Raw genomic sequence first — 23,491 nt, forward strand, 5'->3', positions numbered from 1 at the left:
AAATCTTGCATGGATATCTTTAGAAAAAGATTATGGATTCCTGTAAAAATAGTCATATATCTTCAGAAATTTCTCGAGGCATTTTTTCCGAAACTTCTCATAACATTTTCAAGGGATTTTTTTAAGAAATTCTGCTAGGAATGTCTTCGGAGATTTCTTAGAGAATTCCTTTAGAAATTTTTCCCGGGATTGATTTTGAAAATTCGTAGTTTCATTTAGAAATTTCTCCAAAGTATTCAAGAAATCATCCCACCGATTCATTTAAAACAGTCTCTTTATAAAATCTTCCTTAAACTTCATCCCAAATTAATCAATGGAATCCTTGAGAAAGTTTCCCATGAATTCGGTCCCAAATTTATCAAGGGTACATAAATGAATTCTTTCAGCAATTTCTTTGGAAATTCTTCCAGAGATTCTTTAAGAAATTTCTTCAGGACTTCTATCAGATATTCCCTCAAAAATTTCTCCAGAAATTTCTGCAAGACTTTTTGAGGTAAATTACTTCTGAAACTTAACTAAGTAGAAACTACTTCAGAAACTCATTTAAAAATTCTTCGGATTTTATACGGGGATTCATTGAGAAATGATTTCATAAATTCTCACAGTTTCTTCAGAAAAATTTCCAGAGATTCTTTCAGAAATTTACACATGTATTTCTTCTAGAATTCCTCTGAAGATGTGTTCAAGAATGCTCTAGGGAATCCACTGAAAATTCTAGTATGATTGTGTACAGTAACTTTGTCAGGGATTCGTCCAAAATATCCTACAGGAAGTTCTTGAGAACTTTTTACATGATAACTTTCAGTGAATCAGGCAGGAATTTCTCGACAGACTTCTGCAGTAATTACATGTATTTCCCCAGAAATATCTTCGGTACTCTCTCAAAGGATAATTCCAAGAAGATTTTATGAATTTGGTCGGAAATAACACTATAATTAAAGGTTTTTTCAAGGGATTCCCGAGGAATTTGTCGAGGTATTTCCCTAGGAAATTCCTAAAAAAAACTCCTGAGATTCCTTCAGAAACTTCCTTGGGATTTATACGGACATTCCTCTTGATATTCATTTAAAAGTATTTCCTTCGGGATTCCGTCTGAAATTCATTTAGGGATTTCCGAAAATTGCTCTTCAATTTTTCAAAAAAAAATCTACAGATTTCATTGAAAGTTCTTCAAAGAGTTCCTTCGAGAATTCCTTCAAGGGACTTGTTTTATTTCTTTTTTTCTTTTAATTGCTCCTGCCTACAGGATGTCTTTCAAACATTTCTCCTGGGATTTATTCAGAAGTTCTTTTCAAAATTAAAAAAAAATGTAATTGAAGAAATCTTAAAATAATCCCTTAAAATAATCCCTTAAAATAATCCCTTAAAAACTCATGATGAAACCTTTGAAGGTTCCTAGAAAAAAATATCTTAAAAAAATTATGCTATTTTTTTCAGAAAAAAGTATTTTTCGTAGGTTTTTTTCCGAAAATATACTTGAAAGAACTGTAGAACCCTCGGCAGGTATTCAGAGATGAATCTCTCGATTTTTTAAGTGCTGTGGAATACGAACAATAATTGCAGGAAATGCTTGGAGAATCTTTGGAGAAACGCATGAAGCATCACCAGAGAAAAAAACTTCTGAAAGAATCCCTGTAGAAAGGGCTGAATCATTCTTAAGGGGGCGCTTAGAGGGGGGAGGGGGGTTCTGAAAAGTGTGACAAGCAATGCATTAGGTATACGTAAAACCCGTACGAAGGGGGAGGGGGGGGTTGAAAATTCCCAAATTTGCCGTGACGTACTAAATGGATGCCCCCTTAAGCATTTCCGGAAGCAATATCTCGGGGAACTTTTGGTGAGACGCCTGGGGGTGCTTCCAGAAGAATCTCTTGGGAATTTATAAGATAAATTTCTAAACAAATGCCAGCGAGAATCCCTAAACAAATGGAATGATACCAGAAGGAAGTGAATAATTCCTAAGCACATCCTGCAGGAATACCTCAAGGAACTTCTGGAAAGATGCCTGGTGGAATTTCCAGAAAAAAACCTCCCAATAATTTCCAAGATAATTTTCTTAATAATTGCCTCAAAATTTCTCGGAAAATGAGATTTTTGTGAAAATTCCTCTTGAAATTGATTCCAGAGTTTTTGCTGAGATTCCTACAGAGATTCTACTAGGTATTTCTGCAGAAATAGCTTCAAGGATTTTTTAAGAAATTTCTGCTGGGATTTCTTCTGAAATTCATTCGGGGATTCTCTTGAAATTATTTCCAGAGAAATCTTCTGAATCTTAGATACATATTCAGTAATATCTGCAAGGAATTTCCTCCGTGGAGCTTTTTTCCGAAATTATGTTAAATTTCTTTAAAAATTGTACAGTTACTTTCATAAATTCTTCCAAGAGTTCCTTCAAGGATTCCTTGCAAAATTTCATCAGGGACCCCTGCAAAAATTCCAACAAGGCTTTGTTTAAAAAAAAATGCTCCTGCGGTTCCAAGCTCGTTCAAAGATGTCAACAGGAATTGTTTCAACCATTTATCCAGAGATTTTTTTCCAGAAGTTCTTCCCGAAATTGCACAAAAAAAAGTACAGGGGAATATCTTAATTAATCCCTGAAGAAAAGCCTTTAAAAACTTCTGGTGAAACCTTTCGAGGTCCCTTAAAGAAAATTTTAAAAAATTACTGAGGCGTTAAAAAAAGTATTTTCGTAGAAATCTTCGAAATTATGCTTGAAATAATAGTTGAACCTTTAGCAGGTTTTCATAGAGCAATCTCTTGTTTTTTTTTTTGAAAAAAGCAATGTAATCGATTCTGGAGTAACAACTGATGGCACAAATTTCCCAAATGAAGGAAACCGTGCCTCTGGAGCCGTCCTACTGATTCCTGAACAACTGAAGCGTAATCATAAAAAAAAACTTCTGAAAGAATCCATGGGGAGCTTCCAGAAAAATTTCTTGATAATTTTGAAGACAAATTCTTAAATAGATGCCTACGAGAATCCCTAAATATATGGAATGATACCTGAAGGAAGTATCTCCGAATCACTATGGAAAAAAATCTCCGGGAATTGCATTTTCAGAGGAATTTTTAAAAATTTACCTGGAAGAGAATTTTTAGAAAGATTCCTGGAGAAAATGCAAAGAAAACTCCCGGAGTTTATTTTTATAACACTACTTTCAAGATGAACTAGTTTCAAAATGCATCTTGAAACTTTCTGGGATGTGGAAGATATTTCTCAAAAAAATCTCTGGATAAATTTTCAAAGAAATAGCATGAACAGAAATGCATTCTTATGGAATACCTGAAGGAGTCTTTCGAAAAGCTCTGACTGTTATCATTATTCTATGAAATCCTGCTTGAATCTAAGAAATTTTTGAAGCAGTTCCAAAATGAGTTTCTGGTGGTATCTTTAAAAGAAGTCTTGAAAAAAATCCAAAAACAAAACATGGAAAGGGAAACATTTTAAAAAAATCTCAAAGGAATTATTGGAATATTTATTTCTGAGCACAGGGTCAGAATTCCTGCAAGAATACCCCTTCCGTTGAATTACAAAACAATTTCGTGAAATAATAATTCATGAAGGACTTTTCCCAGAATAATTCTTTATAAGACGAAATATTGAGGCAAATTCCTTCGTTGCAGTTAACTAATTTTGAAATGTTTTCGTCAATAGAAAGCTGAATACAATGTATTTCAGTCATTTAAACAAATTTGCCACGTCAGACTGATGAAAGTAGGCTGCTCGTGAATACATGGGACAATCTATTGAACTTTTCACAAAATTTCCGAAAAATATGTTAAATAGGTAAATATGTAAAGTTTTCAGAAATTCTTCCAAAAATTTCTCTAGAAATTTCTTAATGGATTTCTCTTTGAATTGCTTTACGTGAACTCTTTAAAAAATCTATCAAATAATCGTTTAGAAGTTTTCTTCGGAAATTGAATTAGATGTTCCTTCAAAACCTTCTGAAAAATTAAGGAAATCGTTCATGGATTTCTTCCAAAAATTCTTCATGGATTCCTCAGAAATTTCTCCAGTAAATGGATTGGGAGGGTTCGACTGAGTGGGATAGTTATGCTACGGAAACGGCTAAGCAGTCTTGAGGAAATCAAACGATACTATTTGATTTTACCCAACGTTTCGACCACTTTTTGATCTTCTTCAGGGGATAATAGCGATTATCCCCTGAAGAAGACCAAAAAAAATTGTCGGAACGTTGGGTAAAATCAAATAGTATCGTTTGATTTCCCCAAGACTGCTTAGCCGTTTCCGTAGCATAGTTTTTTTTTTGAAATTCTGCCAGGAATTCCTTCTGAGATTTCTATGTGAATTGTTTCAGAGATTTTTTTAATCCATAGATTTATTCATGTATTTCTCTGAAGTTCCCAAAAATTTCATCTAGAAACTACCAACTAAACAAACAAAGAACTCTGCAATTATTCTTTCCGTGGATTCCTTCCGTAATTGTTTCATGGAATAATTTAGAAAGCTCCCCTGTGCCTTTTATAAATTGCACCATTCTCTCAAAAACCTATCCTGATATTCTTTCAGAATATCTTTTACAGATTGGTTCAAACATTCTTCTTGCGATTTATTTCATATAATCAAAAGTTCAGATTTTCTACAGAAACATCGCCATGGATTTCTTTAGTACATTTTTAAAAGTTTCTTTCGAAAAATCCCTTCAGAAATTTCTTTGAATAATATTTAAGGGATTTCCTAAATTTTTCTTCGAGTGTTTTATTAAAACATAGAAAAACGTTGTTTTATTAGAAATTATTCCATGGGCTCCTTCAGAAATTTCTCTTTTGGGAAATCATGAATTTCTTCCAAAATTGCGCTGTGGATATGTTTAGGAAATTACTCCTTAAAATAATCCAATGATTTTTTTTTCAAAAATTCATTCAGAAACTCTTTGAGAAGTTTCTCCAGGGCTCCTTTCAGCTAAATACCCTTAGGGGCTGTCCATAAACCACGTGGTCATTTTTTTGGGACTTCTCAAGCCTTCCCCCGTGGTCATTAGTCCATACAAATTTTTTTTTCTTCCATATAAAATGGTCATTGGCCGAACACCCCCCCCCCCTCATGACCACGTGGTTTATAGACAGCCCCTTAAGAACTTCTTCGGGAGTTTATCCAAGAATTTGTTAAAATAAGTTTTGAATGGATTCTCATGAAATTACTTCAGAAAATTACTTCATAAAATATAAAATACTTCTGAAGAAATCTGGAGCTTCACCAGGAAATTATTTATAATTTGCTTCAGGAATGCAGAAGTTTTATGTTTCTTTATTATTGAAACTTTGGGGCCGTATACAAATTACGTCACGCTTTTAGGGGGGAGGGGGGGTTTTGCAGAGCGTGACGGCTCTTACAAAAAATATTGAGGTCCCATACAAAAAGTGTGATATAGGGGGGAGGAGGGGTTGGAAAAGGCCGATTTTGCGTGACATAATTTGTGTATCACCCCTTTCAGCCCCAGGCTGAAAAAGCAAAAATGTCTCCAGGATTTTTTTAATTACTTCAAAATCCAGAAAATCCAGCATGAATTTCTCCACAGATTCTTCCATTATCATTTTGAATTATTCTTGCGAGAATTACTTCAAAGAATCCTTCTGAAATTTATGCAGAGATTCCTTCAGGAGTTCCAGTACTATTTCCCCACATATATCTCCAGGAATGCTTTCAGCATTACTTCAAGGATACCTTTTCTGAACTTTTCCAGAAATATTTCCTAGGAATTTGAACAGCAATTCCATAGAAAATTTTCCAAAAGATTTTTCAAATTCCCCCAAGTGTTTAGAAGAAAGTTCTCCAGGTACTCCTCTCCTCTTCTTGGCGTAACGTCCTCACTGGGACAAAGCCTGCTTCTCAGCTTAGTGTTCTATGAGCACTTCCACAGTTATTAACTGAGAGCTTCCTCTGCCAATGACCATTTTGCATGTGTATATCGTGTGGCAGGCACGAAGATACTCTATGACCAAGGAAGTCAAGGAAATTTCCTTTACGAAAAGATCCTGGACCGACCGGGAATCGAACCCGTCACCCTCAGCATGGTCATGCTGAATACCCGTGCGTTTTCCGCCTCGGCTATATGGGCCCAGGTACTATATTAAAGAAATTCTCAATAAATTTATCCTGGGCATTTTCAGCGTTTCTCAAGAAGTTTTTTGAGAAACTCCTGCTGATATGCCTTAAGGAAATTTCCTGGGGTTCTTTCAAAAATACCTTCAAGGATTTTTGCAGGAGTTGGACTGAAGTTGTATTCACAAACTCCTGAATGTATTCCTATTGCAATTTCTTCATGGATTCCTTCTAATTTTTTTTTCAGGCATTCCCATGGATTTTCATAAAATTTCCCTACTTTCAGAACAAACCTGCTGAAATTCATCCAAAAATTTCTCCAGGGATTCCTTAGGAAATTCTTCAGGGATTTCAGCAGAAATTCCTACAAAGTTTTTCTCTTAAATTTATCCTGGGATTGCGTCAGAAATAACTCCAGAGATTCCTTCAAATGAATTCTTGAATTAAAAAAAAATCTTCCAAGATTTTCCGAATGGAGATTCCTAAAAATTGTTTGAAGCAAACCTTGAGAGATTCTTCAAGCATCCTGAAGATTCTTCAGGAGAAACGCTTCGAAAAATGTTACGTACAACATCTCAAGATATGAGTGAAAATCCTGCTGCAATTTTATAAAACCATAGTCTTGGAGAAAATCTTGTTAATAATTTTCTGAAGGAAAATAATCTCTCTCCAGGAAGAAATGAGGAGCCCCCTACAGGTCCTGCTATAATTATTTCTTTAAAAAAAATCCTGGAGAAGTTTCAAGGAATAATGTTCAGGAAAAACTGATACGTAACCAATGAAATGTCTGAAAGAATTTCTTAAGAAAATTATAAAAACACATCCTGAAATGAATTCATGATGCAGTCCTTGAGCATCTTTTGGAGATATCCCTGAAGAAAATCCCAGATAAATATCTTGAGTATTTTCAAGATGCATTTCCGGAGAAATACCAAACAATAATTCCTGGAGGATTTTATGAAAAAAAAAATATTAACGAAATTGCTGGAGTCATTCTTGAGAATATGTGGGAAAATACTTGAAAGAACTTCTGGAGGAATTCCAGTAAAAATTTCTGAACTAATTCCTGGGAAAAATCTGAAGGCATCCATAGATTAATTCCTGCAAGAATTTCTGAAAGAATCTGTGAAGGAACTTCTGCAGAAATCTCTGGAGAAATTCCTGCTAGAATTTCTAAATGTATTCCTGCAAGCGACTGCAATTAAATGTCTGCCGGGACGGCAATTTTTATGGGATCTCTGAAGGAATTTCTTAAAGAATATCCAGAAATTTCAAGACGATTTTCTAGAAAATTCCCAAAACAAATTGCTAGAGAAAATTTTAATGGAATCCCTGATTTTTTTAAGGTGAAACGTAAAGAAATCCCATTGCAATTTTGCTTTAGAACTTTAGACGCACAAATCTGACGAACGAAACATCAAACCAAGCTGCACTTGTTTAATCTGCCTTTGCTTACTTGCAAAAAAAAGCAGCTTTTCCAAATCGAGCGCTTGTTTACGAATTTTTGAGATAGGTGCTCTTGAAAATGTGAGTAGGGGTCCACGTCGGCCATTGTGGCAGTCATATTTGCGTTCTCTGATGTTTTTCCTTACGGAATACATGTACAGAGGATGTACTACTCATGTCTGAAGCAACTTTTGAAGGATTTTTTACTTCTGAAAGTCCCTGAAAGAGTTCGTGGAGAAAGAAACTGAAACCTGAAAAGAAATTTCTTGAAAACCTGATGAAGAAATTCCAAGGAAAACTACTCGAAGAACTTCTGTGAGAATCCCAGGAGGAATTCTAAGACATATTTACAAAGCAGTACCAAGACAATTTAGCTGATCATATTTTCTAATATGTTCTTTCTCAATATTTTGACAGAAATCCTGAAAACAGTCACTGAACAAAATGTCAGCCAAATTAAATTAGGAGGAGCAATGAATCCACTTTGTGTTGTTCGAGTATTATTGCCGAATGAGGTTAACAATGTGGCTTCTGAATCTTAATTCAGAAAGTTACTAAACAAAAGCTATAACAAGACAGAGCATCCTTAGTCATCAACCACTGAATTAATCCTCTTCCATTGCAGACTCATCATCGGATGATTGCTAAATGTTTCAATGTTGTCCACACCCGAGAAAAGATTTTTTTCTTTCCAAGATAACATCTTCTTCTTCTTTCAGGCATAACATCCCAACTGTGATGGAGGCTATTCTTAAAGTTTGGTATTCTACAAACAATTCCTCAGTCATTAATTGAGAGCTTCGTCAAAGACCATTTCTGCTCGGGCATCCAAGTCAAAAACTTTGCTCAATCATCGCAACGAATTATTTTTTATCTTCCAATACCGCGCGCGCCACCACACACCGTGAACCTTTTTATTGTTTCCTTGGAGCAAAACTTTTGACCGAAAACAAGAGGATTAGACACAAATTTTCACTGCTTCCCCACTCAGCCCCTTCACCGAATCACCGAAGCAAATCCGTATTCGTTCCAAATTTCCGTTCCGAACTGAGTTTTTTTTACGACTCTGGCCTCCCCGATGCCCCAATCGGGATGCTTTGAAGCGCGAAGATTTACGGCGTCTTCCTTTCCCGCCCGAAATGGTTTCTGGCTTTTTTTTTCTTTCCAGCGTTGGCTTCATTATGAAGGAAAGTGATTGTTGCAATAAATCCATCAAAATCGAAACAATCGTCATGAATCGGATGAAAGTTGGTTGGTTCATCACAATAGCTGGAGAATGCGATGATCATTTTTTTTCCTTTTCACATTCATTGTCCTCCTATTCACGACGAATGGTTTTCATTGGGGCCAAAAAAGAACTTTCGCTTCATTTCATTGTTCTGAAGTTTTTACGACTCCGGAGAGTCGTAAATGGATATCCGCTTTGGGATAAATGTGCGGATTTGTCTTTTATTTTGGCGATATTCCCAAGTTCAATGCTTGTACTTTTATTTCTTCGGTTAGTATTCTCATTTGTTCGGTTGGTTTCATATCACAAAATTTTCGATGGATCCCTTTGAAATTTATTGAGAGGCTTCTTCAAGTAGTCCACCATTATCTTTGTCTGCAATTTCTGCAATTTATTTCTGGATATTTTTCAGAAAATACTCTCTGGAATTCTCCGGGAATCCCTCGAACAATTTCTTAAGACAATTATCCTTGGAATTACTGTCAGAGTTTCTCCAAAAGTTTCCCATGATTTTTTAGGGCAATGGCATACATTTCTCAAATAGTACTTGAACGTGCCTGTGGAGCTGCCCTTCTGATAAGATAACAGTATGTTATTATAATGAGTTTCAACAGATTGTCTTTCACGCATTGATTCAGAAATTCCTCCATAAATAGCTTCAGAAATTGATTAAAGAATTTTGACCAGGACAACCTTCAGAAATTATCAAGATTTTTTTCTGAGAATCTACAAAGCTATCACCAGTAGTTTTTAAGGGATTTATTCAGACAATCCTACAATGATTTCTTTAGAACTTCAAGGCTGTCCCAAAAAAAAAATCGATGTTTGAAAAGTTAATGTGTTCAACTCTTAAATGAAATATACGCATATCTGAAGCATTTTTGTAGAACATTTCGATTTTCTTAAAAATCGTTTAGAGGTTCCGCCAGAGCAACTGAAAAACAATGACCCTTTTTCTTTAAAATTCTCAAAAAAAAATATTTTTTTCAAATATATCAAATCTTTTTCTTAGAGAAATGGCACAAATTAATAGTACTATCAGATAAAACTTTCATGAATGAAAAAAATAATAGATGTATTTTTTTAGTAAATTTTGATGAAAAATTCTCAAAAAAAGACCTTTTACCAGCCCTGGCGGAACTACTAAACGTTTTTTTAGAAAATCGAAATGTTCTACAAAAATGCTTCAAATATGTATATCTTTCATTTAAGGGTTGAGCACCTTGACTTTTCGAACATCGATTTTTTTTTGGGACAGCCTAATATGGAGGAGTATTGCAACAATCCTTGTTGGAATTCACACGTTCCAATTTCTGCAGGAAATTTGGCTAAATTTATAAAAAACTTCATGGAAGAACTTAAAAAAAAAAATACTCTTTACTGAAATTTCTGACTCAATTCTTAAAATCCCGAGATATTTTTTAAGGAATCCCTGAAGAAAGTTCAGCAGATGTTTCAGGGGGAATCAGAACAGAATCTTCTGAAAGATTTTATTAAAAAAAAACTGAAATGTAGAAATCTCTAGACGAAACAGGGAAATTCTGGAAGGAATCCAAAAAAAAATTGAAGGGTTTCTTGGATGAACACTTGTACAACCTCCTCAGGAAACCTTTTTTGAATTGTCTAGAAACCACGGTGCCCCCACAGACCGTTATTATAAAATAAAAATGTCCATCAAAACTAAGTTCAGTGGTCAAATCCTGGTGCCATTCTGCACCTCTGGGCAAATTTTTAAAATAATCCCTAGGAAGAATCTCGAGAAATCTCGATTTGATGTTTTATACTAAGAAATTTCAAAGAAATCCATGTTCAGATTCAACAATATCGCTTAAATACCTACAAAAAAAGTCCCCAAAGTATTCAAAGTTGTTTCAAACCAGTATATATTTACCAACGCCACTTTTATTATACATAATTACTACCCACCCAACTCAATTAACTGACTAAACTGACATAAGTATGTTTTCCAAGCCAAGCATCGGTTTTAACGTAAGCATTAAAAAGCGATTTTTCCCTATTGTTTTATGAACATATTACACATCCCAGTGTTATACATTAAAATTTTCCCTAATTCTACAACATGTTTACTATATTACGAGGAACCAACCCTCCGAAGACCACAAAGGGATCTAAGATATGTGGAAAAAGTTATTGACTGAAAACCGAATAGCATGGAAACGCTGATTAACATGTAAGGAATAACAATAAATAATCAAATCTCGTCATTTTATCGATCGGGTAAGGCTTCAAAACTTTTTTCCCATGAACTTCGCATCGCTTTGCGGTCTTCGGAGGTCTAATTCATCGTGAAGTTTGCTACAGAAATCATTCATCGAATTATTTTTAGGGATCAAGGGGTGACCCCAAGCGATTTTTCATTGAAGAAGTAAATTTTCTCATAAAATCGTCTGAAAAACTAAGAATAACGGGCGCAAAAAATAGTTTTCCCGATCGACCTGATATTTTGCACAGTTGATATGGGACCAAAATGGAACTCAAAAAGTATACAAGAACTAGAGTTTTTGCATTTTTTATATTTTCCCATATGAACCGTATCCCATGTTATTACATATACGTCGTAGTTTCCTGTTCTTCCAAAATTGGTGTACTATTAGATCTTTATTTAACACATATTTCTTAGCAATTTTCTAGTGTTATGTGTAAGAATATGTAGCACTTTTCATTCAAAAAAAAAAATGTTCAAAATTCTAGGCAAAGCAAATCAAAGATAATCGTACACACCGTAGTTGCTACTCCGTGATTGACCAGAGTTGCACAGAGAACCAATAAAAGCAAGGCTTGGGACTAGCTAACCATTCTCAATGTGCACAATTCGAGCGTTCAACATTTGAAAGTCAATAACGGCGCTGGTTACGTCCTTACGGTCATCGGATCGATTATGTGTCATACTCGCCCCATATAGGAGCGATACATTTACAGCAAGGAACAATACAATTACTAAACACTGAACGCCCCTGTTCAAAATGCTAAGCAATATCGAAAAAAAGTACCGTAATCCGGGGTCAAATTGATCACTTTAAAACAACTTTTGCGGATAACATCAGTGCCTGTTCAAATGTTTTTTTTTTTTTTTGCTAGGTTTCTAGCTGCACTCTGAATAGAGTTGAAACCTCTACACTAGACCCGAAGATAGAAAAGAGTACGTAATCTTTCAGAAGCAGTTTGCCAGCCGTACGCGGAAAATGATATCCATTAAGACACTGTTGCCTACTGACTCAGAAAGTTACGGTAGAAGGTTGGAAAGTTTTCAATTGGTCAGTCAGTCAGGATATGCCTATGTAGTGTTATGGTCACACGGGTTGTGTTTGTCGTCTTGTTCGATTTTGTAGTATGGTTCAATATGTTTTTCTTCTCGTTAAATCAGTTGTCATATGTTTGTTTTTTTTCATCGAATCAATCAAACCCTGTATGTTAAAATATAGTCGATCCTGTGTCAAATTGTTTTCTTGAATTCGCTAATCGTTTTCTACTTCTCTGTGTTCATCTATTGTGTCCTTAAATTGTCATCGGTCCAAAACCCACAGAAACATGCAACTGAACTCCTGATATTTTTCTGTTAGTGTCAAAATACCATCTAAGAGATAAACAAAAATACGTCAAGTTAGTCAGTTCATTGCAATAAAATTTTAAAATAATAAAGATTTCATGTCAACTTTCATCCCGCTACAAATACTATTAAAAATATTCAAATTCGTTCAATTGTCCTATCGGTCCTACCTAGATGAACCATGTCATTTTCTTAAGCGTAGCCTAGAAATGTCAACCTAGTCATACACAAGTAACGTTGTTCAGTTAATAAAAAGCAGTCAGTTTTTGTCCAAAATGTCACGTCGAACGCATTGACGTCAACAATGCGTTTAAGTGTTCGCACGTTAGCTTCGAATCTATCAGCACAATTAAGTGCTGCAAATCTCCTTCCCACCATTTATTCTTCGGTCGATTTTAATTGCTTTATTTAAAGAAAATATGACCAACTAACATTCTAAAAATTCGAAAAAGCGACTATGACATTAATGAATTACTAATCAAAATCAACCGAGAAACGTGGGAAATAAAGCCCAAACAACATTTTGAAGTCAGCTGGCTGTAAAAGGTTCCAAAACCTGTCACAAATCCTACAATACTTTTATTAGGATTTGTAACGATCATAAAAACCTTCTTAAATCCAACCGACTTGGAACTATTGCTTGGGAATAGATTCTAATGAGCCCTGGCGGATCCTCCATGTTTATCGAGCATGTCTGATGCATATGATCAGCCATACTCCATCTGCAGCAGCCGGTTCGTGATGAACCGTTGGAGGCGCATTAAAGTGTTAAAAAGGTGATATGTTTCACTAAAGAACACTCCATTACAATAATCAAAATGAAACTCCTTCACTTTAATACCGTCAACCCCTGCGAACTTGGCCAGGAAGTGCCTGTTCAAATGTTGCCAAAAGAATATGTGTAAAACCAGTACCCTGTGGATCTCCATGGAACCATGTGACAGAATTTTGTTCAACAAATTTAAACTTTAAGTTAAATAACTCCAAATATCAAAATATTGGAAAAGCCAATTTGGGGCGAAATTGATCAGTATACAGCATCGGTTGGAAAGGGAAATTTTCTTCTCCGCTTAATTTTGCTCTTCTAAAACAGAATAAAGCGTCTAAAATCTTACAACTAGTCAATTTAAATGCAAAATTAAATTTTGAAATTTCCCCTTAAACGCCTAAAGGTAGGCAATTTCATATGAAACAAGTGACTTTTATCACAATAAATTACTATTTCCTCATAAAATAAACTTTTTATAACTAGGGTCTTGTACCATTTGGGCAGGCGTACCTATTTTGGGCACTTGCCGCTATAACGAAGTCAATTTCAAACCGATTGATTTGAATTTTTGTATAGAATTAGGCACGTACAGTATCTAACTCTGTACAAAAATTCAAATCAATCTGTTTGAAATTGACTTAGTTACAGCAGCAAGTGCCCAAAATAGGTACACCTGCCCAAATGGTACAAGACCCTATTTCATGTTCTGATTAGCTGCATAACATCCCAACCAAGGCTCCACAAAAATGTTAAAACAGAGAATTTACGGGAAGTCCTATTAGCAATTGATTGTTTAGTAGCAATGATTTCAGATAAATGAGAAATACATTGCAAATTTCTTGAAAAAATAAGGCAAAACTTACTTGTTTCTAAAAAAATTAAAGTCTACACTCATCTCTAGACATCTACGAATCAGATGACGTAAACAGTTTAAGTTCATTACGACGCTTAAGAGCTCCTAGTGTGAAATTACAATGTAGTACCCGAGCGATCAATTTCACCCCGCTGATCAATTTGACCCCGGTTTACGGTATAAATTTGTTTTTGACTATTGTGACTGAAAACGTTATTCATTATAAGAAAACTGCCTTCAAAGACCTACTCCAGTTTTTCTAACCCTAACGTTGGTAACCAAAAGCACACATGACAAGCAACGTTTTTTGCATCTTTTTTTCTGATTTTTGTACACTGCCAAATGTTTGGTAAGTCAGTATAATCAGTTAATTGATTTAAATGAGTAGTAAATATGTATAATTGAAGTAACGTTATTAAATAAATACGGGTTTGAAACAACTTTGAAAACTTTAGGGAAAGTTTGTGTAGGTATTTAAGCGATATTGTCCAATCTGAATATGGATTTCTTTGAAATTTCTTAGTATAAAACATCAAACCGAGATTTCTCGAGATTCCTCCTAGGGATTATTTTAAAAATTTGCCCAGAGGTGCAGAACGGCACCAGGATTCGACCCCTGAACTTAGTTTTGATGGACGTTTTTATTTTATAATAACGGTCTGTGGGAGCACCGTGGAAACGTTATTGAAGATTCTTTCTGGAAAATTTCTGGAGAAATTCTTCAATAAAATTCTTGAAAGATTTTCTGGCAGTATTTGTGGAGCAAACTGTGGACGTATTTCAAAATAATTTCCGGAGGAATATACAGGAAACATGTAGTTAGAAGGCACAGAATGTTGGTAATTGACAAATTGAGAGATGAATTTGAGAAAAAAAATCCGTTCTTGTGGGATTCGAACCCACGACTCCGTATTCGCTAGACCGGTGCTTTAACCAACTAAACCACAGAACAAGTAATGATTCTGCGGAATAGGAAGCAAAACTGAACCCGAGCCCCTACCATGAACATTCCTTTTTCACGAACCATCTCTCTTTCGGCTTAGATGCAAATGCGCAACACATCCGCGTTTGTGCCCAATGCTTTCTATTCCACAGAATCATTACCTGTTCTGTGGCTTAGTTGGTTAAAGCACCGATCCAGCGAATACAGAGTCGTGGGTTTGAATCCCACCAGAACGCGTTTTTTTCTTTCAAAAATTCATCTCTCAAATTGTCAATTAGCAACATTCTGTACCTTCTAACTACAATTTTTTCTGTATGTTTATGGCATACCAGCAAATCTGACAAATGGCAGTAAAGGACAACATATATCAGTGTTCTGTAAAAATACCTGGAGAAACGTCTAGATAGGCTTCTGTTAAGATCTATAGAAAATAATGTATCTTGATATTCTTATTGAGTAATTCCTAGAGAAATTGCTAGGTAATATTTCTGAATAAACTCTTTGAAGAAAGCAGGGGAAAAATCGAAGCTTGATCCTTAAACGAAATGCGAGAAAAAATTCTAGAGAAATACATGGAGGAATATCTGAAGGAAATCCTGAAAGAATCTCTGTATGAACTGTTACAGGAATATCTGGAGGAGTTATTGCCTGAATCACTGTAAGTAATACTGTAAGAATCTGTAGAGGAACTCCTGCCAGATTTCCTGGATGAAGTCATTCCTAGACGCATTATTTCGGTAATTTTCAATGGAATTCCTAGAGCAATTACTGAACAAATCTATAGTAAACTTTAAGGAGAAGAACCTGTTCAATTTTTGAAGAATTCTCTTGAAGATTTTCTTAAGAAATCACTGGAACTTCAAAATGCCACTGACACTCTCATCAAATCACCGTGTATTTCACATGCGAGCCCCAGAAGTCCCCTTATACTCCTTGAATTCTCCTGAAATGCCCTGAAACGCTGTGAAACACTTTGAAACCCTCTCAAACCTCTTGAAACGTTTTGAAACGCCTTGAAACGTCTCTGAAATTGAAAGCTCCGTAAAATTCGCCTGCGAACCTCTGAAACCCTCTAAAACGCCCCTGAAAGCTCCTGAAAACCTGGAATGCATTGATACGCTTCTGAAAGCCCACAGAAACCTAAATGAAACTCACTCGAGATGGTCAGAAGTCCTCTAAAACGCTCTAAACGCTTTGAAACGCATCAACTCCCCGTGGAACCCTCGTGAAACTAACCTCAGAGCAGGGATGGCATTGCGCACCGGAAATTTGCACAGTGCAACTCGTTTTCATCTTACGATTAATTTTTCCGAATAAAACAATCATCTTAACTGTAAGTTCATTTTCAGTGCCTTGTACTTGTCTCGAGTTGAATCAAACAATACAAGTTAGAAGGTTATGCACTAAAACCTTAATTTATGCACATGGGTGGGGGCGCATAAATTGAAAAATGTGCATATAGGGTATCGCGCCACTTGGGCGGTGGCTTCTATATTCGTCTGTTTTCCACTATAACTCAGTCAATTTTGAACCAATTGACTTGAAATGTTGTACACGGGTAAGGACTGTTCAATTTATAAAACGGACAACTTGCTTGTGCGATATCTTTTTTATTTTTCAATAAAATCATAATCAGTTTTTTGCATAACTTTCTATAGCTATTCTCAAATGTAGGAAAAATATAACATTTAGCAAAATGTTCTTTATTGTTTAACTGAAGCGGTTTTCGTAAAACATCAATAAAAACCCATTTCTCAAAATTTGACATAACTTTCCACATACTTAACATGCCCATTTTCATTAAGTTTTTAATGTATTGGAATTTTATACTATTCTACTAAAGGTAAAGCTCAATAGTTGGTCAGTAATAATGCATCACGAAGTCTCCAGCTTGATATAGTGAGTTGACTTGTTTTCATAGAAATTATTAAAACATATTTATTCGAGTCCTGTGTTGCAATAGCACAACGGATTCGTCTAAAAATTTGTCCAGAGGAGTAGAATATTGCTTTCTGAATGATGCAGAAGAAAAATTTACTTTTAATGGCATTCTTCATCAAAAATTTAATCCATAAAGATGGTCATAGTAAAAAATTGCATAATTTTTGCTTCATTGATGCAGATTTTCCGACTACAGCGAAACTTGTTATTATTTATTTTCAACAAAGTTGGTCCTACGTTATTGTACACCTTTTTTAATAATAATCGGATGTAAAGTTTTTATTTCCACCATCATTGTTATACAAAATTTGCATTAGGTTGCATTGTTATTTGGAACAACCTTCAAAGAACGAAACTGTTTGGATTGCTGTACCTATAATGGCGCACAGTAACCAAACCAGCAATGCTATTAAGAAGCAGTTTTCTGCATTTAAAACCACATTATTCCTACTTTCGACTGAATGCATACAAAAATTGTTTATTTAATATTTTCATGCCCTTTTTCCTTTACAATTGAATTTTATTCAAAAAATCGAAGCTCACTTGAGACTTTAATATCTCCACAACTAATTTTCCAATTGAGTTTAAATGTCGCCAGAATGTTTATTACTCATACCGCTGCAGCATGGCCCACCCTTTTCTGATATTCAAAACGATATACCATATGTGAACAGTAATTTTATACATATTTTCAATTTTCAGCAATCGAAAAAGTCACCTCATTTAACACCTGGCCGGTTTTCTATAAAATAAAACTATTTTTTTGTCGATTCAAAAATAATTACTATAATGAATGATGATGTACTGAACAACGAAACAAGGCTGGTTAAATTTGAACTACGCGTTTTGTTTTTATAGCCTTGTAAAGTTGTCCGTTTTATAAATTGAACAGTCCTTAGATACTATACCTATCTCACCGCATTCCAAAAATTGTGCCAATTGGTTCAAATTTGACTGAGTTATAGCAGAAAACAGACGAAAATAGAAGCCACCGCTCAAGTGGCGCGATTCCCTATTAAAAAAAGGCATAAAATGAGGGAAATTTGTTCATAAATAATGTTTGGGCTTTAATAAGGGAATCTACTTCCTGAGAACATGTCTTGCTCCTGGGCATTTGAGGTGGGGCTAAGCGGGTTTCCATAAAGTTCCCAGAGAGCCCAGAAAAGAGGGTTCCAAGGGTCTTCAGGGGTGTTTCAGGTGGTTGTTTCAGGAGATTTGAGGTGCCTTTTAAGGGTGTTCTGCCAGGTTTTGATGGCGTTTTCAAGGGATTACGAGAAATTCAGGGTCATTTCAATAGAATTTAGGGGGTTTCAGGGACGCTTCAAGGTGCTTTGGGCAATTCAGTGGATCTCAGGAGCCTTTAAAAGGCGTTACAAGGGGTTTGAGTGGCGTTTCACGGCATTTCAGAGTAATTTAAGAGAACTGCTGGAGCTTTCAGGAGCATTTTAAGGGCGTTCCTAGAGATTTTAGGGGCGTATGATAGCATTTCAGGGGTGTTTCGACGTATTTCAGGTCAGGGTCGTAACAAGGGGCTTCAAGAACATCTTTAATCAAATAGCATTTCCGGGGCGTTTCAAAGGATTTCGGGATGGGGTCCCTGAAAATCCTCTGCAACTTCCTGAAACGCTTCAAAGATCCCCTTAAAACCCTCTCGGATCCCATGTTCTCCGTAAAGCTTCCGTAACGCCTCCGAATCCCGCCGATAATGCACTGAAGCTTCTTGAAATGCCTCCAAAATCTCCTTTAAGCTCCCTCGGATCCCACGCAACGCACCTGTGGCACTCCGAAACTCTCGAAAACTCCTCCGTAACGCTTCCGTAACGCCTCTGAATACCACTTAAAATGCTCTGAAACCTAAAATGCCTCAAAAATCCTCCTTGAACCCCCTCGGATCCCATGTAACGCACCTGCGACCCTCAAAAACTCTTCCGTAACGCTTCCATAGCGCCTTTGAATCCCGCCGAAAATACTCTGAAACTTCTTGAAATGCCTCCAAAATCTCCCTTTAACCCCCTCGGATCCTATGTAACGCACCTGCGACGCTCCTAAACCCCACAAAACTCATCCGTATCGCTTCCGTAACGCCACTGAATTCCGCCGAAAATGCTTTGAAACTTCCTGAAATGCCTCCAAATTCCCCTAACACCCCCTCGGACGCTATGTAACGCACCTGCAACGCCCTGAAACCCCCGAAAATTCCTCCGTAACGCTTCCGTTACGCTTCTGAATGTTCTTAAACACAATATTGGTTCAGAGTAGCTTTCCCTCTTTTTATGCAGGGCATAAAAAAGGTGCATAAAAATAACATGCATAAATTGAGGTTTTAGTGTAGTAAAGTTGGCTAGGTTGCATGAAAATCAGCGTTTATCCTATCAATTATGCACCACAGTGTATGTACCGTCGTTGGGGGTGACAATGGGTCAGAGGGGCAAGATTGGGTTAAAACATAATCCGAAATTTCTCGTCAAATTATGCAAATATCAAATCGTATCTGCCAGCAGTTTATGTCAAAAATAAGGTTTTTGATAAATCATCGATAGAAGCTTAAAGCTCGTAAGGCCTTTTCAAAATGCCTCGAAGTCCGAGCAGAGGAGAATAGAAAGTTAATAACTACGAAATCACATAACGTGTTTTTATATCTTGTTTTGTTATTCTTAAATAATCAAGGCATAGCTTTTCCATAACAAATTTTGTTGGACAATCTCATTTTGTTATAATCAAGCTATTGATATACATTAAATAAATTACATTTAAATAACATGTTTTGTTAAAGTACAAGTTCAGTTATTGTTGTACTATTGATCAGCTTATCAGCAATAGTTTAAGTGTAGAATTAGCTATAAGTTAAAATACACATTAATAAAAACAAAAAAAAAAAAATCAGCAATAGCACAACAGTAACAAGTTTTGGAATCACAGCAACAATTCGACAATTGTGACCTGTCCCTTTGTGTTGTTCCATTTTTGTGTTCAGTTAAAAAGGAAATTCCTGAACGACTCCTTTTAAGAATTCCTTAAATAATTTTCGGATAAGCACTTGGAAGTTCTGGAGGAACTTTCGATAAATCCCTGGAGAAGTCTTCAAGAGAACTACTGGCGCAATTTTCTTAGAAATTCCGAAGTTAATTCTTCTGAGCAATTATTAGGATTCTTGGCAAATTTTTTGAAAAATCCTTCGGAAAAACTCATAATGAAATCCACAAAGAAATTTTCTGAGAAATCTTAAGATGAGCTTCAGAACTAATGAACACAGGAAATTCTGAAGGATTTAGAAGGATTCCTGCATTATATGCAGGATTCTGGAGGAATTTCTAGAGGAGTCTTTGAAAATCCATGAAAGATTCCGTCAAAGAACTCTCGGAGAAATTTCCGGAAGAGTTTTGGAGGCATTTATGGAAAAGTTTATGACCAAATTTGTCGACAAATTTTTGGAAGAATTTTATGACAAAGTCATTTGATAAAAGGAGTTTTTGACGGAATCCTTAGAGAAATAAATAGAGGAATTTTAGGAAAACACACAAATTCTGGTGGAAGTCCTGTAGGAATCATCAGAGGAAGTTCAGGAGAAATTATAGCAAAATTTTTGGAGGAATTCTTGTAGAATCCAGGAGGAATATTCGACATATTTCTTGAATCCAGAGGGATTAAAACAATCTTTCCAGGAAAATTGTAATAATCTGTACAATATTTCCAATATCTCAAAAATGTTCTGCAAAACTCAAAGCTCTGCAACTCAGCTCAACCAGCTTTCTAAAAATTCTGCTGAAAAAAAACAAAGGTTACACGTGCTCCGAAAACAATTAAAGTATAACAGTTTATAAATTACAGGTGGAAATCGAAGCTCGTCGTATTTGATAATATATAAATAACTAAAGTTCGATTATCTTGCGACTTCAAATCTCTTACAATGAAAATATTTCTTACGTCAGAGTGATGAACCTCATGTTAGTGGCGGGTTTGTGAGACAAAGCGAAAATTTTTATACAATAAGTATTATTACTTATTTAGTTACGAGTTTGATATCATAGCAAATTCTGCTCTCCGGATATTATCAATAACATATTAAGATCAAAATTTGTTATTGAAATATTTTACGAATTCACTGTTATTAACTTGTTATTGAAACTAACAAAACAAGTTATTGAAATGGTTTCCCGGGACATTTTTTTGTTATGGAATTTGTTATTTTGCCGCTTATGACAGACAAGTTTATAACACAATATGTTATGGTAATAACTTAAAAATAATCGATTTTGTTATTCAGTTATTTTGGCCAAATAACACAGCTCCTTATGCTGCGGTTATTTTCTTCTGCTCGGGAGGGGTGATAATGGGTCAATTTTCATACACTTGTAGTTTTGAGGAAAGTTGACGAGCTCCAAATATTATTTCATCATTTGTGCATGCATTATAAAAGATCGCATTCCAGTGATCAAAGAACTTTTTCATGCAGAGAAGCAAATGTTAGTGAACAATGAATGTGGAAGTTTGCATTTTTGACCCATTCTCACCCCCAACGACGGTATTGGAATTTTTCGGGGGCTAAGTTACTGCCCAGTCAACCAATGATCGTATAAGATGTTGTATAAGATGATAAAGTGGAGGCGATATGCGTACATTTTACATGTGCCTAAATGGAGGCATGCACGCATATGGCTTCCACTTTATCATCTTATGCAACATCTTATACGATTACTGGTTGTCTGGGTGGATTATGTAATTGGGAACTCCTTCTGAATGTCTTGATACTACAACTAGTTTATAACCACGAATTGTTTTGGCACATAATTTGGAAGTAAAATTTGCTGTTGATGTGTTTTTTTTTTAATTTTATTCACGTGTGTTTAAACTTCAAATCTTAAATTAAATTAAAGTGATAATTAACAAAACTTTACAAATTCTCCTGAAAGTTTTGATTGCCTGGATAATAAGCTTCCAGAGATGTGCCACATTCATAATGATTTATCACTCAATTGAGTATTCTTCTTCGGAAACTGATCCAGATCCGAAGGAGTTTCGATTCCTAGATAGTCTTCAGTAATGAAATAAATCACGTTATATTACGCACTATACCGGTGGTCGAGTATAGTAGGAGCATGATATCTGAAAGCTAACAATCCCTTTTTGCTTACCTTGGTCGTCATTTTAAAACTATTAAAATACTGCACCATACCTAAAACGAAAGCTGTCAGCAATATGAACGTAGAAGATAAATTTTTGCAGCAAATTAAAACATATTTTCGTTCAGTTCACTCGGAGTTGCTGGCTCTAGGCAGGCGTATGGAATGGAGGGCGTGCAATATGTGAGGTTAAGCATGCGTTTCGTCGTATTTTAACGACCTGGATGAGGTTTAACCTGAGCAGGGCAGCTAGAGAGTGAGGCAACCAACAAACATTTATTAAATTCTTGCCGTGGCTAGCAATTATTTAGTTTAGGTGAGCCACGCCTTCCGGCGTGGGCCAACTATTCGCTTATGGAAAATTTTTGAAATATTTTAGAGAGTTTGGCTTTTGGTCGGGGCAGAAACCAATTAAAAGTGGTTGATTTGCTAAGCGGCGTGTGGCGGTTGAAATTTTCTAGAGCAAAAAAACATTTTGGTTTTATGAAAAATTCCACTAGGTTGAAGTTTATGACTGCCGGAGAATTCCTCGACGATAATGTGAAATTTAAATTAGGGAAGCCAAAGTGAGTTCATCTGACTATGTGATCAGTTCACCCAGCACGACAATCGTTCTCATGCATAAATTTATCTTTCTGGTTCGGCGACTACCTATAGCCAACAAGGATATCAGTCAGGTCCACGAGCACACCCAATGGTAACCGTCCTTCTCCATCCTAACAAAACGAATCTCATTTTTCAAAATACGCGGGAACAAATATTTAATTTTGCCAAACGGAATTGATATTGCATCGGAAAACTTTCCTCGTTTTCCATAGAAGAAACGAGAAGATTCGGTTCCGCTCTGCCAACTTCTCTTCCACACAGAAAGCCAACACAATGTCATTCGGAGTGTGTGCATCAAACATATCAAGAAACGTTCGGCGGGGGCTGATTTATATGTTGCAATACATTGTGAGAGCGAGTGTTCCCTAAGGGGACGAAGGGGGGAGGAACATTTTTTCCCCCGTGGCATCCGAGCAACGCGCAGTCAAGTGACTTCGAAATGAGATACCAATTTCGAACCCATCCACAACCGCCCGCCCGCCCGAATGTATGCAACATACTTTGTGTGGCACGGCAGAGTGCATTCTCATTGGTATGGAATAGATTTGTTGGAAATATTGAAAAATTCTTCCGTTACTGCACTGTTGGAATGGTTGTGGAAGCATCAGATGGATGTTCGGTTGAAGCACGTGAAAGGAATTCGTGTTATTCAAATTGTTTTGTCATGCGAACCGATAGTTCTTTAATGCAATGAATTTATTATAATGTTGCGAATTCAATTTGCCGAAATTGAATCATGCAGGGAATGGTTGCTGGTTGAATGTAAGATATACTGGATCCTCCATTCAAATAGAATAATTTTCGGTTAAATATTCTTTATTAAGCTAGCATTACCTAAATAAAATATAATTTTGTTCAGAGCAGTTAGTTGGGTGACAAGGAGATTCAATGATGGCACACTGATGCTAACCAAGAACTCCTTTGAGAAAAGCCCATTTACTCTACATGCTTAA

General features: G+C 35.9%; 1 protein-coding gene across 1 annotated transcript in view; it reads right to left on the reverse strand.

The window, feature by feature from the left end:
• Window positions 1–23,491, reverse strand: part of LOC109406089 (tetraspanin-2A) — a 186,410-nt gene that overhangs the window by 88,448 nt on the left and 74,471 nt on the right. The gene's annotated exons all lie outside the window — the stretch shown is intronic.

This window comes from Aedes albopictus, chromosome 3 (genome assembly GCF_035046485.1).
Source record: "Aedes albopictus strain Foshan chromosome 3, AalbF5, whole genome shotgun sequence".
NCBI lineage: Eukaryota > Metazoa > Arthropoda > Insecta > Diptera > Culicidae > Aedes > Aedes albopictus.